We start from the raw sequence: 9,102 nt of genomic DNA, 5'->3' as shown, positions 1-9,102 counted from the left end.
GTTTTTTTGAGACAGGAGTCACTTTTTGATTTATAACTATGTACTAGGGGCGTGACTAGTTTTCATCATTTGAGGGCTTAGCAACACCGCAATATAATTACTTAAATCAATAGGTTTATTAGATATATATAATAAAAAGTCAAAAAATATTGATATCATAAGATATTGCGATACATATCAATAGATATAGTTATTGATATTAATTGAGAATATTGATACAGATTAAAACCGGTTATTACAAGGAATTATTGAAAATAAGTGACGACATGGACATTTTGATGTAACGCAATTATTTATGTGCTAACTCTGAGGACACTAATTACAAATTAGTAATATCAACAATGAATGAAAATAGACTCCGATTGTTTTTATTATCGAAAATTTTATCACTAATTATTTACGTTAATGATACATGTGTGCGCTGAACACTCTGAAATTTTTAAAAATAGTTAAATAATTCTATAATTTTTAAAGTCGTCGATAAATTAATTTATTTAACATGAAAGATGAGAGTCTTAGACACATGTCTATTCAATATGGCCGCCGATATTCTCCACTACCAACGTCAGCCTGGACCGGAACTTGCAGCATGACTTGGCGATGACGCTCTGGTCGAGATTGGTCAGGCATTCTTGACTTCAGCTGGTCCTTGGACTTGTATTGAACTCCCAACAGCATCCCCTTAAAACACCCAAACACTGCGAAGTCAAGCGGCGAACAATCAGGCGAGTGAGGCGGCCGATCGAAGAAGGCTGGAGTCTCGGTCTGAAGGAACTCTTGGGCAAAGTTGCTTGTGTGGCAGCCACCACCACCTGTCCCCGTAAGTAGCCCTGGCCCAAGGGAACACTTTGTCCTTCAAGTATTGGCAGTACGTCTCGGAGTTAAGCCTCTAGTGGTCCTCCAAGAAGATGAGATCCCATTTCTGACCGTCGGACGCAACAACAACCAGGACCTGGAGGCTGGCAAAGTGCCGTTCCTTACCCCATGCACCTCGTCATCATCCCTGGTACGAAAGACTCCACCAGATAAAAATCCGGTGTCGTTGGTCACAATCTCGCCTAGGCGTCTCATCACTGAACAAAACGACGACATTGGCTGGTTTTTTCTTAAGCTTGTTTAGAAGAATCTTCGACCTTGGTAGGCGTTTTTCCTTGTCTACAGGCTTGAGAGCTTGACGAAGAGTTCTCTTGTAGACCTTAAGGCCAAAATCTTTCTTAAATGGCCTGTTCATGGTCCTTCCGCTGACGTTGAATTCCCTGGAGAGGCCGCTGACGGTGATCTTATCTCTCTTGTCCTCGACATACTTTTCACGGCAGCAACCATTTCGCCAACCTTCGAGGCCTTGACTTAGATCTTGTGGTCGCCTTAGGAGTCCCTTTGGCTACCACGCTGTAAACGGTGGTGCGGCTGCAGTTCAGAACCTTGGCAATTTCAGTGGGAGTTTTTCCCCGCGCGGAAAGTTCCAAAATTTCGATTCGACGTCTCTCCATACTATCGGCTGTTGTCTCACTGTTGCTATTTAGATTTTGCTGGAGTTTTGTTTATAACTAGTCAAGACCCTTGCCTTGAAGTATAAACCGGTTTCAACTCAATAAAATTACGAATATGTGCATGGCGTCAAATTTAAAGGAGTTTTCAGTTATAGACGCGCACACCTGTATCCTAAGTGAGTTTAGTGTTTACAAATCGTGTGTCTAAGGAAGCCATAGCTTCCAAATAGAGTAATTAATAATTATTCATTTTACTTATGATCTATCTTTTGTTTTTTATATTCCTGATGACATTCCCCGTGATGGAAATTCTATGGACGCTCCTCCATTGACTGGTATTAAAGATCCAAAAGAAAAACTCAAACTTGACCAGATGTAAACAGCGAAGAACCAATATTTATGAAATGCCCCAAGAAGAAATGAGTTATTTGATGATTCCATGTTATGGGGTCATGGAATAACCTATTTTCATTGCAATATTAACTATTAAAAGTTCCATGGGCCAATTTTATATTTTGTTGGAATTTCTCAGCTCATTTAAAAACAGGAGGCCGTATTTTTTATCGGTGTCTTGATAAATACACATGTAACTTAATTAATTATTTGTACATATTCATTTTTAAGTACTAAGAGACAAATTGTAAATCCCTTCAACTATGTGTACTGGATAACGTTATATCCGTGATAAAAGCTGAATGGATTAAGAAAGAAGAATATTTTTTATGGAATGAGAGTTCTCCAATATGAGACAAACTATTCATTTCCAGAAATTTTAATTCATCTCCAGGAATGCTGATGAATAAGAAAGGGAAAAAGTGACGCATCTCATCATTACCAGTCTTTCTACTCATTATACATATATCAAGTGTAAATTATATCAAATCAATGTTACAGTTGACCCTTCGTTCTACATTTTATCAGGGTGGATATGTTCCTGTTAAATATTGGTTTGCCAGCATGGTTACTCGGAATCGGTAAAATAAAAACTCACATCGCAAAGAATAGTAATAGGGATTGGAATCAGAAGCATGATAAATCGGACTCAATAAAAACCTTATAAGCGTCTCACATCATGAAACATTCTGCACCTTTTGCAGCAGAATTGACTTTATTTAGTATATTTTTTAAATATAGTCGAATGAATCCAAAGGATGAAATAGTAATTCAACGGAGAACTTATAAATCTAATGGAATCTAATGTTTATTCAATACTGAAAAAATGTATTATTATTTTGTTACATTTTGACTATTTTCTTAAATAAAACAACTTATATTAATGAAATCTTATGGAAAACATTTATTTATCATCTGTAATTTAAATAATTTGTTTGGAGATACAAGATCTTCATTAGTGTAATATTATAATATGGTGACAAGTAATTTATTTATTTAGAAAATAATTTCCGACACAATAAGTTTTAGAATTGCTATGACATTCAGATATTCCTGTAGAAGTGTAAAGAAGTTAATTTTTTAATCATATAATGCCCTAACATTTCCCGAAAACTATTTATGCACATAACAGTAGAACAAAATATGATTTGCAGTATGATGAAATCAGGAGTGACACTTGGAAGTATTCAGAATGTATAATTGAAATTGAAAAGATTGTGATGGAGACTAGTGATTCGTGTCGTTTGTGTTATATGCATCAAGGACACTGAAGGACTCTTATCAATTAAATATTTATCTTAGAGTTGGAGATGAAGTAGAGTTGACTTAAGAAGGGATGGACCCGAAAATTCCAATAAACAAGGTGTTGATGGAGTATGAGAAATCTTTTCACTCCTTATTGGGCCTTTGATCCGATTATTATGTCGTTTTATGAAACTCCCGTAAAAGTATGGGATGATTTGAGAGGTGAGAAGTAACTATGAGATACTTTGATGCTATGGGACATCTGCATAATGAACGATCCTTGTATTTAAGGAGATGAGATCTAGTGAGTGAGGCACAAAGAGGCGAGATCCATTGACTGAGTGTAATCTGAAGTTGAAGAGAAGATCTGAGATGAGAAGTCGTGTTCAAACTGGGACGGATATCCATATATCCAAATGCTCCCTTGGAAAGATCCATGCAAATCCTCATAAATTAAATGTCTTGACACACAATTCAAACTCTTCCCATTGGATGAATCCCAACAATTTGAATCAATACTTCCCCAGCTAATAATTATGACGTCACATCTAATGATATTTATTCAATATCAATCTACAATCAGATATAATCCTATAGACAATAATAAAATTCTTACGCTAAGAAATTGTTGGGCCAGCGTATTGAATGATTCTACAATCTTTTTCAATATATTTACGAATTGTAGGTCTGTGAATAATTGATATATCATAATAATATCATTCAATACCTAAATACCGTATCATGATAAAGTACACGTATTATTACAGCTCTAGTAACCCGCATTTTCTTGACTAATAAGGCGTGGGCTAAGAAACAAGTTTTTCTTTAAAAATATAAAAAATAACTCATTAATCTTCAGTGTTAAAGTGGGTTCACTGAAGTCCATTAGCATGCATAATGTCTACCTTTTTTTAATTATTATTGCACTTTACTTCATAATTCTTTTAATATTAAAGTTACGACATAAGGATAATAATATTGATAAAAAGGAAGACGAAATGCGTGCTAAATTGTGCGTAAGCACTTCGGGGAGCCCAAATTTACTCTCAGTTTTTCATGAGCACACTCACACGTAACAACTTAAATCAGTAGCACTTATATCAAATCATATGACGTGTTTCCTCCTCAAGAATGAAAGAATATAAATAAAAGTTTAAGAAAAAAAAATAGGTTGGGAAAACTGATGAGTATTTTAGTCTTAAGAGTGCTCACAAAAACAACAACAAATAAAATTCATTTTCACATTTGAAGAATGTTTGATAGAATAGCAGCTGTGACAAGGGAGGAGAAAAAAATAAACAAGGGTATGAGTAAGAATTACTCTGAGGTAAATCTCCAATTCTACTTTGAGTCCAACAAGGACTTACAATTATAGATCCGCAACAAATCCTCAAGGTTACACTCCGTCTTTTATGACCACAAACGAATGTTCAATCAGCTTTTGAATATAAAGGGAGCGGGGATCAAATTGTCGCCAAAATATTTTTCTACAAAAAACAACACAAAATATACATTTTTTAACTTTTTTATTAAAAATCTAAACTATGACAAGCATATAGGTATAAAGTAGCCATTCATTCGATATAATCACCGTTGGCATCAATAACGGCCTCAATACGGCCTCTGAACCGGCCGCAGGCTCTTCTGACCATCTCGTTGTCCATGTTGCCGAATACCTCCTTGATGGAGTCCATCAGGCTGGCCTTGGTGCTATGGGGATGTCTGTTGGTATGTCTCTCGACATAGCCCAACACAAAATAGTCCAAAGAATTAAGGTCGGGAGAGTTAGGAGGCCACAAATCCTTGGTTACGACGTCATAACTGTTCTCGGTTAACCACTGCATGGAGATTTTGGACACATGGCAGGATGCTGAGTCCTGTTGCTACACCCAGGGCCTGTCTCCAGCCTTCATGGACCTGGTAGGGTCATCCTCAACCATCTTCTTCACCTTGTCGACAAAGTCGGTGTGCCTGACCTTCCTGTCGGCGCCCTCCTCCTTGGACGCCCTCTTTATGGTAGCATCAACATCCCAGGTGTCCTCTAGCTTCTTACAGATACGCTGAACAGTCCTTAAATTCACTCCTAAGGTGGAAGCAATTGTTGAATTGGAGATTTCACCTCCATTATTAACCAATGCCATGACTACGGCGGACCTCAAAAGCTCCTCGTTCCACTTATAGCTCTTTATCTCCTCATATGATGACGGCATGATGCTAACTGAACTACGTATCGTCAGCTGACGAGAATAGCTTTCCTATTTGGTAACCGTTTTTTTATTTGATAATGTCGTCTTTAAGTTATCAAGGTTTAGAGTAGGCGACAACTTGATCCCCGCTCCCTCTAATTGCATCTATATATGTAAGGAAGTTTACTACAAAGAAATCACAAAAAAAATCTTCAAATTACCAATGAAAAAAACAAAAAAAAACGGACCAGCTACAAAAGTGGTAGTAGGTCATAACGTCGACAGACAAAATGTCGAATGGACAAAACATCGAATGGATAAAACGTCGACTAATCGAACGTAACCCTTACAAAACGTCAACTGGAAAAAATTACATTTCAAAATATGAAAAACTGTTTCTATGACATTTCACTCCAAACATTTCCAGCACGAGATATTTACCCCACCACCCTTATATAAACTAAAAGTAAGGAAACCTCACAAACCTCAATTTATCCCCCAAAATTAGGTGCTATTTCGGGTACCGCCGGGACTCTAAATGAGATAAAATACAAAACAGTCTCAAATTGCAGAGGCCCTTTTTTTAAATGGAGGTGGGATAAATTGATATAGGTTTAATTCCATTTTGGGGCCAGACCTTTCCCGAAAACAGCTTAAATATTTGGGGGTAAATATGAGTTGTGAGGGGCTCTTAGTGGTTGCTTAAATAGTAGAGGTAGGTTTCATCCCATTTTGGGACACTGCGGTGACTGAAAACAGACTAATATGTATAAGAGGGGTTGGAAGGGGCCCTTACTGGTAGTTTATATATAAATGTTGCTACTGGGTTATGTTTCAGGTGGGGAATGCCTGAATGGGATATATCGCAACACCATTTGGAGTAGCCCTTTATTTTATATTCTACGGTCGACTTTCTGTCAGTCGACGTTTTATCTGGTGGACATTTTGTCGGTCGACGTTTTGTCCACGCACCACATTATACAAGTTGAGGAGAGTAAACTTTTTTTGTAAATTTGAATAAAAGTGTCCATAGTGATACATGTAGATAATGTATAATCTCCAATTAGGGATGGCTTAATATTTCCTAGAAAAAAAATGAATTTACACTCTGATTTGAATAATTTGCATTATATTAAATTGATAGAAATTGTGTCCTTGATAACAGTGCTGTTTGTTTAATAATCATTTTCAACTAGTCCAAGTCGAGTTGCAACTCTGTTACTTTCGAGTCTGAATTGATCCTTAAGTCTCAGTTCAATGAGACCTAAGTCGGACTCGAGAATACACCAGCCCCCAACTCCTGAATTAATACATTTCCTGTCTTGAAATTGGGATTATGCAACTGTTTAATGTTTCTTAGGATTTCAAATCCCTTTTTTTATCATTAAGAGAGTAAAAAATAATTATGTTTGCAGACTTCAATCTTTATTGTTCCTTACTTAAATTAAACAATGTGAATGCTTAATCATGTTTGACGCAAATTGTTCTAATATTGACATTGATAACATGTCTCATGATAAATATATGCTCTAAAGGCGTCATAAATTACATACAAATATATGTAAATCCAAAAGAATTTTCCTGGAATATGTAAGACCTACGTACTAGTGATAAGGAAATTTATTTAATGATGTGCTTTAAAATTAAATCATATTGTACCATGGATAAGAATCATTTTTGTTAATAAACAATGAGTGCAAGGAGAGGGCAGGATCAATACTTATAGTTAAAGAAGGGATCTGTGTGAAGAAAAATCACAGTTATGTGATGAAAAAGGAAAAACGGTTGTTGCATGTGCCCTTTATTATTTAATTGGTCGTCGTGCTATTAACTTCTCTCTCGGAAGTAAGCATTCTCGCCTATCTATGCTCTAAGTTGTTTTAAAAATGCATAAAAAATAAATATAAAGAGCTTTTCATTAGGGGCGTTATATTAGGGAGTTGTTTCTTTCGTTAAGGAAAAAACGACGCCATACTTCTTTTCTTCTTTTGATACATAGTAACTCCATTAATATACATTTTATCATGGAGCGATATACACTTGATCAGGGATTGCAAATTATCCAAATTTATTATTAATATAACAGTTCCATTGCAAAAATTAATTTTTATCACAAAGTCATCTTTGTTGATGAATCTCATTTTTGGCTCAATGGCTTTGTTAATAAGCAAATATGCGTAATTGGTCAGGAGGCAATCCACAAGAGCTTCACGAGACATCAATGCGTACCGAATAAAATTACTTTTTGGTGTTGACTTTAATAGTGCTCAGTATTTAGAATTCTCTAGACGTGCTCGTGGGGGTATAGCCAGAGAAATCGATTTTCATACATGTCTAATGTCTATCTTTATAATTTGTACTGGAAAAATAGATTTGGCATAATCTTTATCCGTTTGTGTTTTATTTATAAAAAAAAGTTGAAGCGTGCTTAATGAATAACCCTTTATATGAATTTATATAAATTAGCATGGGCATTCAATAAAGTGCAAAACCTTTGCTTAAAATCAAATTGAGTGCTGTATCTCAATTTCTTCCCAAAGTTAAAGGCATGAATCATGCCTTTTTTACGTTTTGTGTTACCTTGACCTCTCAAAATTTAATGGTCTCTAACTGTGACCATATACAATCTTCTTACTGTTATGTTTAGAACGATCCAATAACCTGTATAGTAAACTACTAAAACCACTTAACAAATTTGATCAAAATTGATTTGTAACTTTTGGAGTAATCCTGGTGACTAACAATTTTGTTGCGGAGTTAATTATATGAGGTTTAAAAACAATCCGTGTTTATATAATTTTATTTTATGTGAATGAAATTACATATCTATATCCTTTGTTCGTCATAAAAACGACTAGTCGAAATAGGACAAGATTTAAAAAAAAAGTATTAGTTAGAACTGTTGAAGATGAAATACAGGGTTACAATATGAGTTCCTGTTAAAATGAATCTACTTTATTCCATGAGGTCAAAATCAAGGATTAATATTAAGTACATATTTAGATTATGACTTCAAAACGAGTCAAAATGAATAAGATAATTTAATTTTAAAAATCCTGGGATATTTTTATTTTCTAATTATTTGGTCCCAATTGAACAATATAATTAGTAGATATATGTAGCTTTTTGATTTGAGATTGTCAAGGGATTTTTCAAAGAAGAACAAACAGTGAGCCATTTCGCTCTCTTTGCAAAGAAAATAATATTTTTGAGCCTCTTAATTTAAATAAAACTATATTTCAAATATAATAATACATACATAAAAATAATTTTTCTAATAAACATCCTAGTAGTAAAAGGTGTCCTTGGTTGTGCTAAACCCACAGTTTGGTACAAACTCCCTTCACAGTACGCGGTTTGATACAGCGTAATAGTAATTTAAAAAAATAAATATAATTTTTCAATTTTTTCCATACTCTTTATTAATTTATTTCCTGTACAAATAAGTTATTGCTAAATATATTAAACTTAAATACAAAGTTTGGTACAAAATATACACCGGCTATATAATACCCCCCTAGTAATAAGAAGACCTTTTTTGATATTTGTGTCTAGGAATCCTTCTTCAAATATGAGCAAACAGTTGATAGGAGGGTGAAGTGTTTGAGAAGCTCCGTTTGATTGCCGATAGGTGGACTCTATAAAGAAATATAGCAAGGCTGTAGTCTGGACTCGATTACTAGACTGCTAAATGTAGTCCATAAATATTGGTCTAGTATTCCATTGCGATGTACTTTTTTCTTACTTCCACGTCAAACACTTTCTTCAAGTCAATTTTTTGAAAAAGC

The 9,102-nt window shown here is 34.9% G+C and overlaps 1 long non-coding RNA gene across 1 annotated transcript; it reads left to right on the top strand.

Annotated features, from left to right (window-relative positions):
• The first annotated feature begins 234 nt into the window (after positions 1-234).
• On the top strand, positions 235-2,772 carry LOC139906488 (uncharacterized). Its single transcript, XR_011782044.1, has 3 exons — positions 235-329; positions 861-2,357; positions 2,412-2,772. It is a non-coding gene; the product is annotated as an uncharacterized lncRNA (long non-coding RNA).
• Positions 2,773-9,102: the final 6,330 nt, after the last annotated feature.

This window comes from Lepeophtheirus salmonis, chromosome 10, assembly GCF_016086655.4.
Source record: "Lepeophtheirus salmonis chromosome 10, UVic_Lsal_1.4, whole genome shotgun sequence".
In the NCBI taxonomy this organism is placed as follows: Eukaryota; Metazoa; Arthropoda; class Copepoda; order Siphonostomatoida; family Caligidae; genus Lepeophtheirus; species Lepeophtheirus salmonis.
This window is presented reverse-complemented; position numbering and strand designations above follow the sequence as displayed.